Source organism: Silene latifolia, chromosome 1 (assembly GCF_048544455.1).
Source record: "Silene latifolia isolate original U9 population chromosome 1, ASM4854445v1, whole genome shotgun sequence".
NCBI lineage: Eukaryota > Viridiplantae > Streptophyta > Magnoliopsida > Caryophyllales > Caryophyllaceae > Silene > Silene latifolia.
The window spans coordinates 100,539,590-100,561,548 of NC_133526.1; the positions used below are offsets into that span (position 1 = coordinate 100,539,590).

The 21,959-nt window shown below is 37.7% G+C and overlaps 1 non-coding gene across 1 annotated transcript; it reads left to right on the forward strand.

Moving 5' to 3' along the window:
• Positions 1 to 3,132: 3,132 nt before the first annotated feature.
• LOC141619205 (small nucleolar RNA R71) lies at positions 3,133 to 3,241 on the forward strand. The gene has a single exon (XR_012531627.1). It is a non-coding gene; the product is annotated as a small nucleolar RNA R71 (small nucleolar RNA).
• Positions 3,242 to 21,959: the final 18,718 nt, after the last annotated feature.

Genomic DNA, 21,959 nt, shown 5'->3' on the forward strand with positions numbered 1-21,959 from the left:
CAGTAACCTTAGAACCTAACAAATAAGACCGAAATTTGTCTAAGGCAAAAACTACAGCTAGAAATTCTTTCTCAGTGGTAAAATAGTTGACTTGAGCCTCATCCAGAGTTCGGCTCGCATAATATATGGCATTCAAAGCTTTGTTCTTCCGCTGTCCCAAAACTGCACCGATCGCATAATCGCTGGCATCGCACATAATCTCAAATGGGAGGTCCCAATCAGGCGGCTGAATGATTGGCGCAGAGACTAGGGCCTCCTTTAACCTGTTAAAAGCTGAAAGGCACTCATCAGTAAATTCAAAGACAGCATCCTTAAGGAGCAATTGTGTAAGTGGTTTAGCAATTTTTGAAAAATCCTTAATGAAACGCCGATAAAAACCAGCGTGACCAAGGAAACTCCTCACTCCTTTAACATTCACGGGAGGAGGTAATTGCTCAATCACCTGCACTTTTGCTTTGTCAACATGTATAACCTTATCAGAAATCAGATGCCCTAACACAATTCCCTCATTAACCATAAACTGGCACTTTTCCCAGTTTAAAACAAGATTAACATCTATACAACGCTGCATGACTTTATCAAGATTAGCTAAACAACGATCAAAGTCACTACCATAAACTGAGAAATCATCCATGAATACCTCCATAATGTTCTCTATATAATCAGAAAAAATCCCCATCATGCACCTCTGAAAGGTAGCAGGGGCGTTACACAATCCGAAAGGCATCCTATGATATGCAAAAACACCCTGTGGACAGGTAAAAGTGGTCTTACTCTGATCATCTGGATGAATAGGGATCTGAAAGAACCCTGAATATCCGTCTAGAAAACAGAAAAACTTGTTAGAAGCAAGTCTTTCAGTCATTTGGTCAACAAAAGGGAGAGGGAAATGGTCTTTCTTGGTGGCGGCATTTAACTGTCTATATTCAATGCACATCCGCCACGCTGTCACAACTCGAGTTGGTATTAATTCATTTTTCTCATTTTTAACCACGGTAGTCCCTCCTTTCTTCGGAACTACCTGAACTGGGCTAACCCACTTGGAGTTGCCAACTGTATAAATAATACCTGCATCGAGTAGTTTCATCACCTCAGCCATAACAACTTCCTGCATCTTCGGGTTCAACTTGCGTTGACCACATCGTAAGGCTTGTGGCCTTCCTCCAGCTCTATCCTGTGCATACAAACATCAGGGCTGATGCCCTTAATGTCATCCAAAGAGTAACCTAAAGCCTTCCTGTTTTTCTTAAGCACACACATCAAAGCAGACAGCTGGTCATCATTAAGCTTAGCGCTAACAATAGCTGGGTACTGCTCCGTATCATCTAGAAAAACATACTTAAAATTGGGAGGAAGTGGCTTACGCTCCGGCACCTTTACCTCTACAGCATAGACAGAATCAGCTTCAATGGTATAACAAGTATTCACCAAGTTCTCGTTGGCCAGGCTTAAGAGCATCTCATCTTCTTCCTCTGTGAGCTCGTAGCTCTCCATTGAGGCTACCAAAGCATTTGGCTCCTCAGCATTCTCCGCTGTATTACCTGCACACTCATCTAAACGGGTTAGATCAGCTAAGGGATCCTTGGCTAAGGATTCCCTCCAATTATAACTAACAGCCCTGTCAACAATATCAATGGAATAACATGCTTCATTATCAGCAGGTTCAGTCGCCTTGTGAGCAAGACTGAATTCAATGGTGTCATCCCCTACTTCTAAGGTTATTGTTCCGCGTTTGACATCTATTACAGCCCCAGCTGTATGTAAAAACGGTCTACCTAAAATAATAGGTATCTGATTGTCCTCTGCAATGTCCAAAACAACGAAATCGACAGGAATAAAAAAATTACCCACTCGAACGAGTACATCCTCTAGAACTCCTATAGGTCTCTGAGTCGATCTATTTGCCATTTGAACGGTAATATCGGTCACCTTATGTCTACCAATATTTAACCTCTCGCAAACAGAATACGGCATGACACTCACACTGGCCCCTAAATCACAAAGGGCCTTTCCAATTTCGTGATTACCTATAGTACAAGGAATTGAAAAACTACCCGGGTCCTTTAATTTGGGTGGAATATTAATTTGTGAAAGAGCATTGCATTCTTCCACAAAAGCAACATTACCATCATCACAAAAGTTTCTCTTACGATTTAAAATGTCTTTCATAAATTTAGCGTAAGAGGGTACCTAGGTAATTAAATCAGTGAAAGGAATCGTTACCTCGAGATTTTGGACCATCTCCAAAAACTTACCAAACTTACGCTCCAGCTTAGTATTCTTTAAACGCTCCGGATACGGGACTGCAACACTGGCCGTAGGATCAGTAACCTTCGGCTTCCGTAAGTTTAAAACCTCCGTCAAATCTTCAATAAGTGTAGAATCATGCAAACTAGTTGACGGATTTGCGTTTTGCACTGAAGAACCGGTCGATCGACCATTGGTCTCAGTCAATCGATCAACTTGGCTGGGCGTGAACAGTTCCTGTTCAGAATTAATTTCTTCAGGAATATCAGTCGATCGACTGACAATGGTGGTCGATCGACTGCTTGTGCTGGGCGTGAATAGTTTCTGATCAGAAACTTTTTTATCTGACGCTTCAGTCGATCGACTGACAATGTTGGTCGATCGACCAGAAGTACTGGCAATTGAGCTTGTTTTTGCACCAGAAACTAAACTAGCTTCTTCACCATTTCCCGAGTCTCCTCTTGGCTTATCGGGACTTTCATAAGAGAGGCCACTTCTGAGATTAATGGCATTAATCGTTTCAATTGGCCCTTCACATTTGCTTGAAGAATTTGCGACTTGCTTAGCCTCTATATTCTCCAACTGCTTCACAAAATTCTTTGAGGACTCAATCCCGGCTGCTTCCATATTCGCCACTTGAATCAAAAGAGTTTGGACCATTTCTCTCAATTTCGCGGTCTCATCTGAATTATGGACAGGAATTTCAATTCTTTCCTTGGAAGCTTCAGAGGCCTCGAGCTTCTCGAGACGGGCCGTGATAGAAGTTATGAGTGTAACAACGGCACTCATTTCATCACTTTGCTTTCATTCGCAGCTGCGTCCAGGATGACCTTGTAATCGTCATATAAAGCATTGTAGAATAAGTTGCAAAGATACCACTGCTGGAAGCCATGGTGAGGGACAGCTCGGACCAAACTTTTGAAACGTTCCCATGCTTCACAAAAACCCTCATCAGCTCCTTGCTGGAAACTTGTGATTTTACTTCTCAAGGCGTCAGTCTTTGAAAGTGGGAAGTACTTCTTGTAGAAGGCTAATGCTAGAGATGTCCAATCTGTGACTCCAGCTGCTACCCTATCAAGGTAGCGGTACCAATCTCGTGCCGAATCCTTCAAGGAGTATAAGAACATCACCCCTTTTACTTCATCCTGAGTCACCCCAGCTGGTATAGGTATGGAACAATGATGAGTCCGTGAAAATTTCCATATGCTTCAAGGGGTCCTCATCTGGTAAACCAGCAAACTGATTTCGCTCCACTAAATCGATATAAGAGGAACGAAAATCGAAGTTACCGGTAGTAGGGGTAGGTAACTGGTGCCCCTTTGGAAGGTGGTGCTCCTTTGGCTGAAGATTATCATATATTGTAGCCATATTCGCAAAACTGAGAGTACTCAAGCCTTCCTCTAAAAAACCTGTCTTCTAACTGTGCAAAAGCAAAACTAGAAGCAGAGGTAAGCAACGGCCTCAAGGAACCAAAGTTCCTTGAGACAAGGAAAATAAACTAAAAATAAAGCAAACAGAATTACACCGTCTCCTCGGCAACGGCGCCAAAATTTGATACCGTCGTTTTGTATCAAAATTAAATTTATAATTCCAAACTAAAACTATAGCTAGTGATAGTAAGGGTCGAACCACAGAGAGACAAGATCAATTTTGTTTGCTATTTTCAGTTCATAAAAGTAACAATTAAATGGGGGGCTTTTGAAGTTGGTTGAGTAACTTGACTAATTGCTAAATATGAAATTTCTCAACAAGATAAAAAGGAAGATCGGGAACTTCGGTTCACCATGGCTAAGGTCAGGTCAATAAGGTAGCAGAGGTCCTATAATGCGGTCTCGGGGAACATGAGCCAACCTTTCGATCAATGCTCAAATTAACCTTACGGTCTTCTAATTCCCAAGAATTTCTCGAAGCTTTCGCTCAAAGGAAATTCTAATCTAATGACAAATTAAATTACTAATCTTTCAATCTAGTAAAAAGATTTATCAAAAGACAACAAGATCGATACGGAAGAAAATCATACTAATAAATCGACCCTAATTATGCCATGGCTCACCTCGTTCCCAATCAATAAAATTAGCTAAGCATAATTAAAACTATAACAATTGCAAAATTGATAGCAAAGAATAAATTCGACATGATTGAATTGAACTAAAGACAAAAGGTAAAAACTTAATTACTGAAATTAAATTGATAAAAACAAGAATTGAAATAACAAGGAATTAAGGAAGAAAGAAATTGCATAAAAACTTACTAAATAAAATGATCAACAACGTGATTGAATTCGGGGTTTTTCGTTCCCCAAAGCTAGATCTAAAAACTGAGTTCTTGAGTTATGAAAAGCATGACCTAATAATTGCTGCGTTCTACTGATAAAAGATACCAAAAGTTAATTACAAATTGGGCTTTTAAAAGTCTAAAACGAAAAATCAAAGTCAGCACGCAGACTGGTCGATCGACCGGTCAGCATGGTCGATCGACTGGCCATAGCAGAACAGTAGCTTCTGGTGGACTTCAACGGTCGATCGACTGTACAGCATGGTCGATCGACTGGACTGAGCTGTGTAGTGGCTCCTTTCTCTCTTCAAATCAGCCCTTCACTCCAATGCACGCTTCCCAAGGTGAGTGAATCCGAACTCCCTTCTTCCAAGCTTCCCTAAAGTTGCTTCCGGAGGACGATTCAGGCTTGAATTAGCTTACTTCCACTCATTCCTACAATAAATCGTAGAAAATGCAAAGTAAACCATTTCGGGAGAAATAATAGCTTAAAGCTAACAAATACGCATGGAAATACGTGCCAAAATCGCAAATAAAGTGTATAGAATATGCACGTATCAACGTTGTTTCTTCAAAACCTAGGAGGTTAAAGTCATAACTTGTTGAAGATGATGAATTAATGTTACTTTTAGAAAGTAAAGAGCTTACAACTTACAAAGAAATCGTTTGATTCAAGTTGATTACTTCTAGAAAGTAATGAACATATGACTTATATGAGAGTGTTTAAGTCACAACTCAATACAAGGCTTAGAGCCATGAAAATCCGAAATAAAAGGCATGATTAGTGACAAAGGGTTTTGCACTAATAAAGAGAGATTTCAAAACTTGATTGGTTGCAATGGATTTTGCACTAGTTGAAATGCTTAAGTCTATTTGGATCTTCTTAGGGATTGTGTTTCATTATGATGATATACATATAGCAAGTGAGTCTAAAACCCACTTCTTCAATTAGAAGGAATGTATTCAATACATGTTATGAGTTTTATAGATTCTTACAATCCTAAGATAATGTGAAACTTAAGAGAGGATCTTAAGTAGGACATCAATGAGTTGGAATCAATGTTTTGATCATGTTATAAAACTTTTCTCGATAAGTCGAGAAGTTGTGTTTATACATGGAGTTTAGTGGGAGTTACGGTAATTTTAAGTAGTCTTATATGTGGATGACATATTGATCATTGGGAATGATTTAAGACTTTTGGAGTATTATAATACATCTTAATATCCGGATTTATGGAGATAAATCCACATGATATTAGCGTCTAATAAGAAGTCTTATGTTGATAAGATTCATGACTAGTTCAATCGAGTTGAACATATTTGATTGATTCCATTTGCTTCCGGTGCCGGATCAATTAAATAAGTAATGATGTATAACACTTCATATACTTTGAGTATGATGAATTGTTTCAAATCGAATTTAAACAATAGTTACCAAGTAAGCCATAAAGATTACCCTTAAGTGCTTGCAGAAGCATTAAGGATGTAATGCAAAGTGTTTTTGATGCAAAATTTTGTGTAAGGGTGATACACAAGTGACAATTGACAATTGAGATTGCGCATGGTTTTTGACAAAACCATAAACAAAACACATTAGGATGGTTAAGATACCATCGTGGCTATGTTATTTAAGAAATAGATTTTCTAGAATCGTTCTAGGCAATAAAGAACAATGAGAAATATTTACAACGGAAATTGAGTACACTTGCAATCATGAGATGTGCAAGAAGGATGAGTCCCGCACACTGTGAAAACAGTGGGAGCTATTCTAAGGCTAGAGGGCCTATGTCTTGATTGGATCTCGACACGTACTCAGAAAGTTTTGTAATGCAAATGTATACATTACAAGGAAAACAAGTATGTAGTAAGGTTGAGTAACGTACAAGAAGTTGATAAAATCTACTAACCAGAGCCTTCTCATAGGCTTAACATGATGAGTCATGTCATTTCAATTGAATTGAGATGAACAACTACATACAAGATCAAACTGGATTATAGAATATGAAGTAGTAATCAAGTATTGACTACTCATATGATAATCACATTTATCGTTCGAGTTTTTTAAATCTGAAAACTCCTTTTATACTTTGTTACATCCAAACGGGTTGTAGAGACAATATTGAACCCAGTTAAAGTGAACTCGGATTAACATTGTATTCGCCCATAGTCACTTATATGAGGTGACATCTCGAAGTGACTAGAGTGTGATGCGATTGATGGCAAGTTCAAGTGCCATGGAGTCATATGAGAATGACTAGTCGATCACATAGGCAGACTGTTAAGAACACTTTTTCGGGCCTTATGACCGCTTATAGAGTTCTGGCAAATTTATATAGACTGGTCGTGGCGAGAGCTACTATAGTATTCTAATGAGTCGATTCTTTTGGCTAAAGACTGTTCGCCTAAGGTGGCACAGTTTCAGATTAACTTTGATTTGTGTTACTACGACCTTCGTAAATGGGGTCAAATGGGCATATTTTGGGTTATGATGGCTGTGGCTAATCGAAGGGAATAAGTGCGATAGGAATTGTCCACCCCTTTGTCAGGGTTAAAACAATATCTCAGGGCCACTCGAGGAGCATTGAACTGGAAATGCGTGGCCACGCTCGGAAGGTATCTATGGTAGATAAATTCCGGTCAATCAGTTATTCTCCAGATCGAGGAAACCACTCTCGATATGATCACTTGCAAGTACGACCCGAAAGACACCTTGCATTGAGTAGGAGATAGTAATAGGACAAGAGAATTGGTGACGCACACTTGTCGAGGACAAGTGGGAGATTGTTGGAATATGTGTCCTCCGACAATAATGCGATCACAATTGTCGATCATATTGATCACATGTTTAAATCTCATTTTTAAGAATACATGTGGGATGTAATATTTTACTGTCAACTGGTCCACACATATCGGTAATGATTGGCTGACTAGAGTTTGACATTACTGTCGTGCGACGGTGGTGATCAGTTGATCCCCTTAGGTCATACCTATAGGGAAATACTCTTAATTGATTATTTAATTAATCGTATGCCGATACGAGTTAATTAAATTGCTTAAAAATTGACGGATGATTTTGTGAGTAAAATTAACGTGTCTTATTGTAATTCGATTATATTAGATACGGTCTAAGTAATTGAATTGTTTTATTACTTAGATAAAATTATTGTTTACGAAATAATTTGGAATTGAAATTGAATGAATAATTTATTATAAATACAAGACGTTGTAATTTATAATTTGATAAACCGTTTTGGTACAAGTAATTACGAATTACTAGTCAATTTTGGAAATGACATATTTTATGAGTATGTTGATTTTTAATATGATAAAAATACATTACAAATTCACATGTCTAGTAACATGTCACATATGTCACAATTGACAAATGACAAAATAAAATGGATCTCCCATTTTATAGATATGTACCGATTTTGGAGGGAGTTAGTGGAAAAATTGTGTTAATTGTTTTAAGTGGAAAACACAATCATGAAAGCTAACTACTAGCCATGCAACCCTAAGCTTTTGAGAAGAGCAAAATTAAAAGGCATTGGGCAACCTACCCAAGGCCTCTTTTTCGGCCAAAACAAAAGAAAGAGAGAAGGTGTTTTCTCTATGATTTTATTCATTCATTTTCACATAGAATTTCTAGTGTAAGAAATTGTTATTTTTCTCTGTACATCTTATGAAACTTTTAGAGAAATAAAAAAAAACTACAAAATTTCCTCCTCTTGGACCGAAATATTTCAAGAGAACAAATTAATATTTTGTGTCAAATTTTAAGTAAGACTAATCTTATACTAGATCATATTATTTTAGTCTTTAACAAGTATTCCTTGGGTATTATTCCTTGGGAGGGATTCTATACTTGAATCCTTGTTCTTCCATTTAAGGAGTGCTCAAGAACAAGTAAGAAGGTGATCTTACTTGTGCCCAATAATCCGAAATCTTCAATGTAAGATGATGATTTCTTCCTTATTCTTCTTATTGTTTGCATGCATAAGATCAACATTTAATTTTATGACTAAATTAATTTGAAACATATATGAATATTTTAAGTAATGAGATATAGATTTCTAACATTAGGAAGCTCTTTTGATCGAACACCTAATCTCGCCCGCCTCGATAACGGCCTCTACTAATGATTAGGGAAGTTATTCATACTCGATATGTTGTCGATTATATACATGCAATACAACATCCAATAAATTAATCTAGCATGTGAGAATTAACTAAGTCGGTTAACAATTAATTTAGCACTCATTAGGTCGAAGTAGAGATTTAGGTTAATTGCATGTGAGAGCAAGTAAATAATCATACAATACGAAATACAATAAAAATACAATAAAGAAAATTATAATAATTACAATTGATTAACTGATTTACGTCGAAAATACATTTGAAACGGATGGTTTGAGGGAAGAAAAGAGAAACTAAATAAACGAACAGATTATTAGTGATAATACGAATAATAGTTAATTAATATGTTATTATAAACTAGGTCAAGGCAGAAACGGGAGTTCAGAGACCGAACTCAACTCGGAAGAGGCGCAGCAGAGCTGCGTCCTTTGGAAGAGGCGCAGTAGTTGCTGCGTCTGTTCCTGAGCTGAATTCTGGCTGTGAAGCCAGAATTGCAAATTGTTAATCTTCGTGGGTGATTTTAATGCTTGATTATTGACATTTGACTCGGATAGAAGTTATTTAACATATTATTTACATGTGATTGAGTCGTAAAAACAGTAAAACATGGATAAAACTAATTAGAAAGAATTATTTACAAGATTAATTAGGGGAATTAATAATACAAATTAAACAAACTAATCAAATTAATATAGGTTATTAATGCTAAACTATTGATGGCAATGATAAATAACAGATGAAAGTATATCAATGATGAATTCCAGAGACTCAATATTAATGAATTGAATCTCTAAAACCCGAATTGATTTTATTGACGAAAACCCGCAAATATTAATTACTTGGGATTTAAGTCGGAAATTTAAAGATGAATTAGATATTAATGATTTACATGTTAAAACTATCATACTCAAATTATTGTGTTAATGAGACATGAACAATAAAACAAGAAAACGAACAGACAAACAAAAGACGAAGGAAGAAGAAAGGAGGCAGGAACTGCGGCAGCCTCGGGAAGAGGCGCAGCAGGTGTTGCGTCCCTTCGAAGAGGCGCAGCAGTTGCTGCGTCCTTTCTCGACGTTTGTCTCCTGATAATCCGTAAAAAGGGTTTGAAATAAGGTTTTATAAATCGGTTTTAAGTGTGTTTTCGACGTAAATCTTACAAGGATGATTATAATAATAAAGAACAATAATAAAATAGGGATTTACACCCTCAGACTTACATGTTTGACGAAACGAGATTGACTAAGTTAACGTTTAGTGATGCTCGACTCGAATGTATGACGAAAGTGCCCTCTTAGAGGAAAACGAACAAGATTGATTAAGTTGATTGATGTGGAGTTGGTCAAATTGGTCGGTCATGCAAAACGAGGCTGGTACTCAGAAAGATCCGAGCTTACGTGGTCGAAAGTTCAAACACGTAGACGCCAAAAAGCAAGAGCGTGGTCTTAGAATGCAAAGGGAGAAGAGAAGGGCGGACACTCGCGTGAGAAATATGAGGACCGAAGGTCTCTATTTATACTAATCACACGGAGGCATTAGGGTTTCGGAGAAACTTTGGAAGTGAATCTCGAAAAGATTTGAAAATACGCGAGAAGGAATCTGGGGAAGAGCGCGCGACCATCGTCTCATGGAAGAGGTGCATCACCTGCTGCGTCCTTTCCCAAGTGGTTTCCTCCTGCGGAAGAAAGATTTCCGTGTTTCTATTATGGAATTGCGGTTTGATCTCAATTTCCTTAATATTTTATATAATATTTCCGGGATATAATTAGCCAAAGAGATTAAAAGATTGAAAATATGGAATAGAAGTATCTGGAACATTCCAGAATATTCTGACTCGGCATTTTAAAACGGTTATTAGAAAATGAAGACGGTTTTTGACCCGGACTCCAAATGTACTCTAATTACTGTCAAAACGACCGTATCGGCGAATAGATGACGACTATGAGGTAGACACAAGTATTTGAGCTATCACTTGACGATACACTTACGAACTGTCATAAATCGTTCCGCGTACCAAACATGCGGCCCAATCATCACCGGGTGGCTTGCGGGAGGTGCATAAATGAGGTATCTACAGCAGCGACGACCACAAACAAAGATTCAGTCTCATGAGGTACCTAAGTGGAAATGAGCATGGATTTTATAGTGGGTTTACCGAGAAGCCAGCAAGGCAATAACATGATATGGGTGATCGTTGACCGTTTGACTAAGTCAGCTCACTTTATTCCAATGAAAGATAGATGGAGTAAGGTGCAGTTGGCAAGTGGCTACTGGAAGCATGTGGTGATATTACTGATGTGACTCATATTTGCGCACTTTTAGTCCCCGAACTAGCCTCGTTCCTATGCTTTCTTGCATGTATTAGGGAAGTTTCTTATCTTTAACTTCCCACTTTGCATATTCTTTGAGGTTTTGTGTCCTTGGTAGGAGAGGAATGCTAACCTTGCACTTATGGAGCAATTTGGAGCTAAATGGATTGCATCTAACGACTAAGCAACAAGGAGGAGACCGATACTAATGGCCTAAGTAGTACAATGGGCAATGATGAAGACCCCCACGACCCCTCAAATAATCCCCACGGATCCTGAGGCATTCAAAGAAGAGGAAACTATGCTGATCCATGATCCGGGCGTCTCAGGAGCAGCCCGAGCATCCCGAGACTCAGACCGGGCATCCCAAGAACAACCCAAGCGTCTCAAATCTCAGACCGAGCGTCTCACCCTCGAGTCGGGCGGCTCCCTATGTAGCATGAACGTGTATTGAAGGGAGGTCGTTTGGCTCCTTGGGGACTTGCAAGTCGTTAATCCTCTTCTTAGGGACTTAATCGTCATTTAAGCCCTTAGTTACCCTAATTCCTGTACTTAGTATAAATACCCCATTGTTTTAGGGGATTAATCACCAAGTTTTAATCAAGTTAATTTACCAATTTAGTTTAATAGATCTTATTAATCAAGTTGTAATTACTCAATTCAATATTAATCAAATCTTAAATCTCTCTTTAATCATTCAAGTGTTCTTAGATTTAGTTGGGTAATTTGAAGACTATTTGGGGTTTATTAAAGAATTGACAACTCTTCATCATTCATCAAGTATTCCTCTATTATTCTTTGCTTATTATTTGGATCATCCTTAAGTTGGTATAATCTCTTTTGCCCTTTTGCTTAATTAATTATTGCTTTACTCTTTCACCATGTTTAACCTTATTAGTATGATTGACACCCTTATTAACATGTTTACCACGACCTTGAGTGAGTAGTCTTCTAGCTAGGGTTAATGGGGGATTAGGGGAGTTAAATATGGGGGGTAAATCCATACTTAATCTAATATGTTTTCATAAGAATGCTTGCTTGTTGTAGTTTCAACTTATGCACATATTATGTTTGATGAATTGCTTGATTGACACATGAATCTCTTATCCATTCAATAAGACTTGTAAGATATAAACTAACTCAAGGCTTATTAGACCATGCATATAGTTGAATAGGAAGAAACTAAGTCGACTTATAGGTGTTGTATAGTCTTGATCGACTCGGCTCCGGGACCCAAATCTTCCTAGGAATTGTAAGACATAAACTAACTCGATTCCACTACAACAATAATTTGCTTGCATCTATGTAAACATATTTGTATGATCACCATCATGAATCCCCTATAAACCCATGACACCCTAGTGCCTTAATCAATTGTTTACAATCCCTATTTGTTTACTTGCTTTATTTTGCTTTCATTTCTTTACATTTCATTGTTAAGTAGTGTAGATTGCAAACCTCAAACTCAACCCAATTTGTGACACCCTAAGACATAGCTCTCTACAACCAATAACTTGATTCAATACGCGTCCTTTGGGATCCGATCTTTACTCGGGAAGGTGACAAGAAGAAGATGGAATCTCCATTCAAAGAACAATAGAAAGATGGAAATCTCAAAGAGAAGGCCAAAGACACACCGCCCAATTGGAAGAAAAATATTGATGATGTTGAAATGGCTCTATTCGGAGAGCATGTAATTTTTCACAACAAAAATGAGAGCTTACAAAGCTCACCCATGACAAGTATAGATTGAGGCCTCATTGGCCATGTTAACAAGGAAGAAGAGTCGCTCTTGTCGACTCATGATCCACCCAATATAGGGAAAGAAGCAAGAGAAGTATGTGGTCTATGGGATGACGAGTTTGAAGGACTTGTTAACCCATACATTGGGAATGCTATGACTCTAGACCAAGGCTATGTAGACCTTGTCACCTCTTTGACTTGGATTACTACATTAATGAAGACAACAATGTGCCAAGGTCTATGCAAGATCTTTATCATGACAATGAACAAGCATTCAACTACTTCTTCAAGGCGTTGAGCAACATCAACAACATCCTTGCTTTACCCCCTTGACACCACTCAAAAGAAGGAGAGTTTCGTGGAGTCCTCCCTAAACCACCATTTGTAAATATTCTAACCTATTAACTTGCATTTAATTTAACTTGTATATTACTCAATTTTTACATTGCATTTTATATGCTTTGTTTGCAGAATTTGTGTAACATGAGAGCAAGTGAGGGAGGGATTCTAATGTGTTTTGAATGTGTAGTGTTTGACGATCAGGTATGGGAAGCAATTGCCTAGGCTAACCAAGCCTTTGTAGTGCAACATCATAGGAAATGAAGAAGCAAGGATTGCGGGAAAGGGATCCCCACGGGCAGACTTGAGTTCGTGGGGGCTGAGGCAAGGAAGAAAAGAAAAGAAATAAGCTGCATCAGAATCCGCCCGAGTTGCCATCAGGACGGGCGTCCCAACAGATGACCCGCTCGAGCCGAGCTAAGGTCGGGCGTCCCCATGGCTTAAGAAAAATTCCTGATTCAAGATCTGCCCGTCCCCATTAGGAGCCGCCCGTCCCGACCTGTTACAAAAGCAAAAACACGGGACCTTTACTCTTCATTCTTCACTTCTATCTTTCTTCAAACACAAACACAACAAAATCCCTCACTACAAACATCAACCCCATCATCCAAAAAGACTATTTTCTCAACCAAATTCATCTAAATCAATTGTGAACTTGCTAATAATAAAAACAAATCACTCCTTTGTCAACAAAAACACCTTCCAACATCAAAATCTCCACAAAATCAATCAAAATTTCTAGGGTTAGGGTGAAATCCAAAAATCCTCAATTTGATTGCAAATTTGATTGAAATTGGAAGAAGAAGGAAGCATTAAAGCATACTCATAGTTTGTTGACACAAATTTAAAGGAGCAATCAACAATGGCAAGGACAAAGGGCAACACCAAAGCACCTAAAGCCCCAATTTTATCCAAGAGGCAAAAGGTTCTAGCTTCTAAAGCTCTAGTGGTGGTGGAACAACCAAGGGTCCATGCAAGGGAAGTGGTTGAGGTCATGAAAGAAGTTACTACCACTTTACCGGAGATTGAGCAACTAAAAGATAATCCGGAGGTAACTTTTATTTCCACTGATCATAGAAAAGCTTTTGAATCCCATGCTAGGAAGAACATTATCGCCACTAAGTTTTTTTGCCATGATACCTAGCTTGGGTAAGTTGGGATTGCTATACCAAGCAAAGGCATTTTTTGGGTCCATGGGGTTAGATGCCCTTTTTGACATGAATGAATTGACATACCCTTCCTTGACCTTAGAATTCATTAGTTCTTTGAAGGAGTATAAGATTGAGACCCGTAAATATGTCGAATTCCGTCTTGAGAATAAGAGTAGAAGGATGTTTAAGGGAGAGTTCGGAAAGGTTTTTGGAATTGAGGACCTTCATGATTTCCATAAGAAACCCCACAACTTTGATGCCGAGCCACTTTGGAAGGCGATTTAAGGAAGGAAGTTGATTAAATATAGAGAATGTAATGCCTTCTATATCCATCATCCGGGTATACGGTATCGGAATAGGTCCATTTCCAACACCTTGATTGCTAGAAAGACAACTACACATATGACCAAGCTCGACCTAGCCTACTTGATTCCAAGATGAATGCCCAAGGGAAGAAGAATGAATACAATATCCTTCAATTGTTGATTAAGAGATGGTTAGACCTCAAGGAGAAAGGGAAAGAGATAGCGAATTTCATTGTGAATGGAGGCTTGATAACAAGATTGGCAAAGCACTTTAACCCACAATTCAATGAAGACAAAACCTACAAACCGGTTAAAGATGGAAACCTCCTTGATATGCCCACTTTGATCCACAAGTTTTATTGGTTAAAACATGAAAATTCGCCCCAAGGATATGAGTGGGTGATCAAGGATGCCGATTCTATTATCTTGCCCGGGAAAATTTCCCGTCTCAACACTCGTCGTACAACTACCTCCTCTCCGTCTCCAAGCATGCAAAGAGTATCATCAACCAACAAAAACAAAGTCCAAATGAAGAAGCGTCCTCCCTAGTGGTACCTCCTTACCCATTTGCCTACAAAGAATTCACAACAAGTGAGCTTAGTGTTGTGACGGGCACTGACTACATGGTGCAATTCTTGAAACACATCCATAAGGAATCTTATAATGATCGGGTGAATGCATATTACACTCAATAACCGCCACTTTACCACCTTGCTAGGCAAGGACTCCTTGATCTCATGAGTTCTTTACCGGATTGGGCGGATAGGAAAGTGTTCTTTCCTCAAGCTTCTAGAGATAAAGAAGGAGATGCTCAAGATACTAGGGGGATTGAAGAGGTGGTTGATGATGAAGAAAGGGAAGGTATTGGGTCTAGCCATGATGATAATGAAGAGCAAAGTTCAAGGTCAAATGAAGAATAAGACGATGATGATGATGATGCCTCCGGGTCTATGGAGGGAGATGATGATGAGATGAGTGAAAGTTGATGATTGACGAAGCATGAAGGAGGACGACACAAGTGCGGGGTTGATGGCTTATGCTAGCATGTCAAACTATTCCATTGTGAGTCTCCTACCCCTCCTTTTTCTTTATTTTTATCATGTTTACATAATTTCTTTGACTTGTGTAACATTTAGGTTAGTGCATTTAGAGAGTCACTTTGGACTCTTTGATGGCTATGAGTTTTGAGTCCTAGCACACCACCAAAGGACTCACACCTCGGTAACATTGAGGTGACTATCTTTTTGCTCCCACCATAAAGAATTCAAAATGACAACTTACCTTTCATGAATTACACTTGCATGCTTGTGAACAAACTTTCCCTCTTTTTGCACTAGAAATAGTGTTTGGTTTGGTTTGGGGAAGTTCATTCATAAGCAACCCGAGTTAATTCAAATTAGCTCTCCGAACAATAGAAAGCATGCATCATATAGTTTAGTTTAGTTTGCATCATTTGTATATATTTATCACATGTAAATGTTTCACATGTTGTGTGCATTTAGTATAGAATCATGCATCATTTCATATCATTGCATTTGCACAATTCCCTATTATTTTGTCCATTAGGGACAATGTCCATTCTAAGTGTGGGGATGGGGAATTCTAACACTTTCTCACACTTATTTCAAAAATGATAAAAATTTCAAAAATTTCAAAAATCCAAAAACATGTTCTTCCCTTTTGTAGTGTAGAATTGTATATATTGTATATATTTGTTTATTTGTATTCACTCATATCACTTGGGACCGACTACGCCACATTAGAGGCATGAGGAATATGAAGACCGCATGGTATGATCTTTCCAAATCTCCTTTTTCCTCTTATATGTTAATGACAATGTGGCTTCTTTTTATTTGATGCGGTACAAACCAATGTGATTATAGGAGTTGCATTTAGATTATGTGGCATACTAGTGATAGAAGCATATGCATTAGGTTGTATATATGATAGTTGCATCATGGCATATAGTTGCATATTAGGAAACTTTTTGTGAAAATGTCTAGTTAGGAAGCTTGACAAGTGTATATAAGCCCTTGTAGATAATTTTTCTCCTTATGACTTTGTTTGCTAGAATACCCTCAAGACACCCTAGAATGTATCATACTAGTATCTTTTGACCCATGGACTAAGGCCTAGTCAAGAGTACCTTGTGGTGTGATAACTCCTTGGCTACCGTTTATTCCAAGGGGACCTTTGAAGCCATGCACCCGTTCTTTCATTTTTATCACCATGTTTTGCACACAAAAAGGGAATGGACACAATAATATCCAATTTGAGTTCAAAGTACCAACGTGAAAGTCAACAAGTTTGCAAAAAATTGCATCAATGAAAATAGGAGCAAAAATAGACTCCTATGCTTCAATAAAAGTACTCTTGCTATGAAATGGGGTTACTTTGAAAATGTTCAAAAAGAATGCAAAATTGAAAAGAATTGCCAAGTATCAAATTGCCAAACATAAAAAAAGGCAAGAAATATTCTCAAAAGACAAATACCATAAGAAATTGGGGGGGAAAACAAATCAAAAGTAAACTACCATTGTGAAACTCAAAGCATATTGATCCCTTTTTATCCATTGATCTCATTTTTGTTGCATGGTGGATAGGGGATGACCCTTCCTCTTGTCTAGGTAAGAGGGGGAATTCCGCGATCCTACAGTTTTTCTAACACCATAGGGAGTCAACTATTGACGAAAGCATTTAGCGATTGTGGACGGAAATACCCTAGTTTGACACGACTTGGAGGTGATTTGTTGGTATCCTTTTAGACTTAGTAACTTGGAGAAATAATATCTACAATGGAATGTGTACCCTTAGATTGCTTCCCCTCTAGATGATTTCCACCACTTAGATGAGGAAAGTGGCTATTCCTTTTTGTAGATGCATCCCTTACTTGATCTTATGTGCCTAAATGTTAGGATGCATCGCCATTTTGGCAAGCCCCACCTTGCCTTTCAAGAAGGCATCTTACCTCATAGATGTATTGTTGTCAGTTGAAGGGGCGGAGTGAGACCCGCTAATTGTCTCACATCAGCAAGTAGTATTAATAAAGGTCATAGTTTTAGTCACCTCTTTACTCGGGACGAGCAAAGGTTCGGTTTCGGGATATTTGATGTGACTCATATTTGCGCACTTTTAGTCCCTGAACTAGCCTCGTTCCTATGCTTTCTTGCATGTACTAGGGTCGTTTCTTATCTTTAGCTTCCCACTTTGCATATTCTTTGAGGTTTTGTGTTTTTTCGTAGGAGAGGAATCCTAACCTTGCACTTATGGAGCAATTTGGAGCTAAATGGATCTCATCTAACGACCAAGCAACAAGGAGGAGACCAATACTAATGGCCTAAGTAGTAGAATGGGCAATGATGAAGACCCCCACGACCCCTCAATGATCCCCACAGATCTTGAGGCATTCAAAGAAGAGGAAACTATGCTGATCCATGATCTGGGTGTCCCAGGAGCAGCCCGAGCGTCCCGAGACTCAGACCGGGCGTCCCAAGAACAACTTGAGCGTATCACCCTCGAGTCGGGCGGCTCCCTATGCAGCATGAACGTCTATTGAAGGGAGGTTGTGAGGCTCCTTGGGGACTTGCAGGGCGTTAATCCTCTTCTTAGTAACTTAATCGTCATTTAAGCCCTTAGTTACCCTAATTCTTGTACTTAGTATAAATACCCCATTGTTTTAGGGGATTAATCACCAAGTTTTAATCAAGTTAATTTACCAATTTAGTTTAGTAGATCTTATTAATCAAGTTGTAATTACTCAATTCAATATTATTCAAATCTTAAATCTCTCTTTAATCATTCAAGTGTTCTTAGATTTAGTTGGGTAATTTGAAGACTATTTAGGGTTTATTGAAGAATTGACAACTCTTCATCATTCATCAAGTATTCCTCTATTATTCTTTGCTTATTATTTGGATCATCCTTAAGTTGGTATAATCTCTTTTACCCTTTTGCTTAATTAATTATTGCTTTACTCTTTCACCATGTTTAACCTTGTTAGTATGATTGACACCCTTATTAACATGTTTACCATGACCATGAGTGAGTAGTCTTCTAGCTAGGGTTAATGGGGGATTAGGGGAGTTAAACATGGGGGTAGATCCATACTTAATCTAATATGTTTTCATAAGAATGCTTGCTTGTTGTAGTTTCAACTTACGCACATATTATGTTTGATGAATTGATTGACAACCTTGCATGAATCTCTTATCCATTCAACAAGACTTGTAAGATATAAACTAACTCAAGACTTGTTAGACCATGTATATAGTTGAATAGGAAGAAACTAAGTCGACTTGTAGGTGTTGTACAGTCTTGACCGACTCGGCTCCGGGTTCCAAATCTTCCTAGGAATTGTAAGACATAAACTAACTTTATTCCACTACAACAATAATTTGCTTGCATCTATGTAACCATGTTTGTATGATCACCACCATGAATCCCCTATAAACCATGACTCATCGTGCCTTAATCAATTGTTCGCAATCCCTATTTGTTTACTTGCATTGTTTTGCTTTCAGTTCTTTACATTTCATTGTTAAGTAGTTTAGATTGAAAACCTCAAACTCAACCCAATTTATGACACCCTAAGACATAGCTCTCTATAATCGATAACTTGATTCAATACCCGTTCTTTGGGATCCGACCTTTACTTGACACTCTACTAAGAGTAGTTAGTTGTGCTTATAAATATCGTTTTGATTGGTTAGCTTAGACGACAAAGTTTTATACCGAATTAATTACATGGGGTGCCAAAGGACATTGTGTCAGATCGGGATGCGAGATTCATTTCTTGATTTTGGCAAGAGTTGCAGGAGATGATGGGAACTACCTTGAAGATGAGTACTGCGTTTCATCCTGCAACAGATGGACAGACTGAGAGAACTATCAAGACTTTGGAAGATATGTTGAGTGCTTTTGTGATGGAGTTTGGTGGTAGTTGGGAAGATAGGTTGTGTAGATACCCGTATCTGTTGATATTGGAATTTATAGAGAATCCGCCAGCCACCCGATGACGATAGGACACATGTATTCTCAAAGTGACATGCTCGTGATGCGGATATGTCACATTAGTGTTAAGCAAGGTTACATTGACGGTTTTTGTTAATTTAAAGGGTTATTTAAATTGACATTTAAATTTGTTTTGAAATAAAGATTTATTTATTTCTTTACATGTGTGCTTTGAAAATTTATGAAATAAAGTTTTTATTTATTTAATATTTTGGTTGATTTTTGGAATAAATGTAATTTATTTCATTCGATTTGAATGTAATTCGAGTCAGGAGTTTTTATTTACGATTTACCATTATAAATTTTTTTAAAGGCTTTTATTTGATTTTGGTTTAAAAGTCAAATTTGTTTATTTTTGATTTTTTGGTTTAAAAAGATCAAATGTGATTTTTGTGACGGTTTTTTTATTTATCGTTTTAATTAATTCCAAAGTTCGAGTTTTTAAAGCGGGTTGTTATTCCGTTTTCGAAGTGTTTTGTGAAGAGATTTTTAACACGATTTGGGCCAAGTTTTGGCACGAATCTCGAGGCAACTTTCAACCCATTTCCTTCCCCCTTAGCCCAACCTTCGAGCCCACCATAAGCAACCCAAAACCCTTCTCCGAGCTCAAAACAGCCCCCATCACCAAACCCATGCTCTATTTTGGCAGCCCAAACGCGACATCAAACACCCATATTTTAGCCCTTAGCCGCATCCTAGCCATGCCCTATCCCTAACCCATTAGTCCTAGGACATGACCCATCCTAGCTAACCACAAAACGATGCCCAATGAGCCCAAACAAAGCCAACCCGAGCCCTCTCCCGTGCTCTATTTTTGCGGGCTATTGGAGCTCGTTTCTTGAGCTCTAAGATTTCCTCTAGCCTTGCCCATTAAGTAAGAGATTCCCTATATCTCTATACTTATCTTTGCCAGCTAGAAAGATCGAAAAAGATAGAGAAATCGTTGCATAAGATCACTTTCCAAAACCAAGTTCTTGTAACTTTCCTATTCTCCAACCGGTTTTAAAACCCTATAACCTAGCTATATAAACTTCGTTTGCCTCATTTAGAAGGAGGGACACAAAATTGAAATATCAGAGATCACAAAGAACATAAACCATAGCCTCAAGCGCTGATAAAAACTCAAGGAAGATCTTCATCTTCTTACTTGAGCACGAACCCAGAAAACAGAGTAGTCTCGTATACCCCTCGAAAATTGCCTCGAAACACCGTCAAATCTCCATTACAATTCACCAAATTTTATATACACAATCTAGGTAGTGCTCTTGATTGATTCGTGTCTTCTTACAATAACATTGGTAACGTTTTGGGAATTAATTTGCTCGACTTTTTACCCTTGCTCACGTTTCTGTCAGCCCTTATTCATCATTGTTTTTAATCATTTTAAAGGCAATTTGAGTCTCGGTTTTTGCCAAAGTTGAAAACTTTGTTCTTCAAGGATTTCAAAACATCTTTCGGTTTGAAAAATAGTTTAGTATTGAAGCCGTGTTGATCGTTTCAAAATCGATGCGCAAGTCGGGAAAAACGCGTGAAACAAGTTTGTTTATTTCAAAGTTTGATTTCGATTGTTGATTTGAAAACCGTCGTAGACGTACCAAGATGCTTGCATCCGAGATACATGAAAGTTGAGGGTGCCAAAAATCACTCTTTTCTTCTCTTAATGCAATTTATTTCGTTTAATTATCACTTTTTAATATTTATCGTATTGAATATGTTATTTATGCGGTAATTATTTTGTTGTTTATAATTATGAAGGAGAACGGGATTATGTAGTATTGACTATGATGATGAATGGCCTTTTAATTGTGTGGGTTAATTTATGTCTGGAATTAGACGATTTGTATTGTTATATGAATTGTTTTCACATGATTATTGTTAGTTATCCTAGATTTATTCGAATATTTAAATCTATGCTCAGTTTAATGTTAATGTTTAAATCTGAAATTATAACATGCTTTTTATGATGAATTAGTATGTTTTATAATTAAAGTTTGCATCTTTATATTGTTTTGTTAATTTGTGGTTAATTAGATTAAATAATGAAATTGTTTAATTTTAATTCGTAGCATGATTTGTGAGATGAATGCATGAACATCAAGTTTGCTTTCTTAAATTAGATTATGCATGTTTGTATGATTTAATTTGATTGCTTATTCACATGTTAGTTTAATTAATTAAGTTTAATTAATTAGAATTGCATGAAATCGCATGAATTAGAATTGTTTGTGTCGATTTGTTTGTCTCACTTGTATGCCGTGTGTTTGTCTCATATGGTTCGATTTTCTAAGCTAAAAATTAGTCTAATTTGTGTATGATTAACATGATTCACATGATTAGATAAGCATGTTTAGGATTAATTGTTTTAATTATAAATTAATTGAAACCGTTATCATGTTTGTTCAATTATCGTCATGTTTGTTCGCATCGTCGATTTGTGTCGTGTA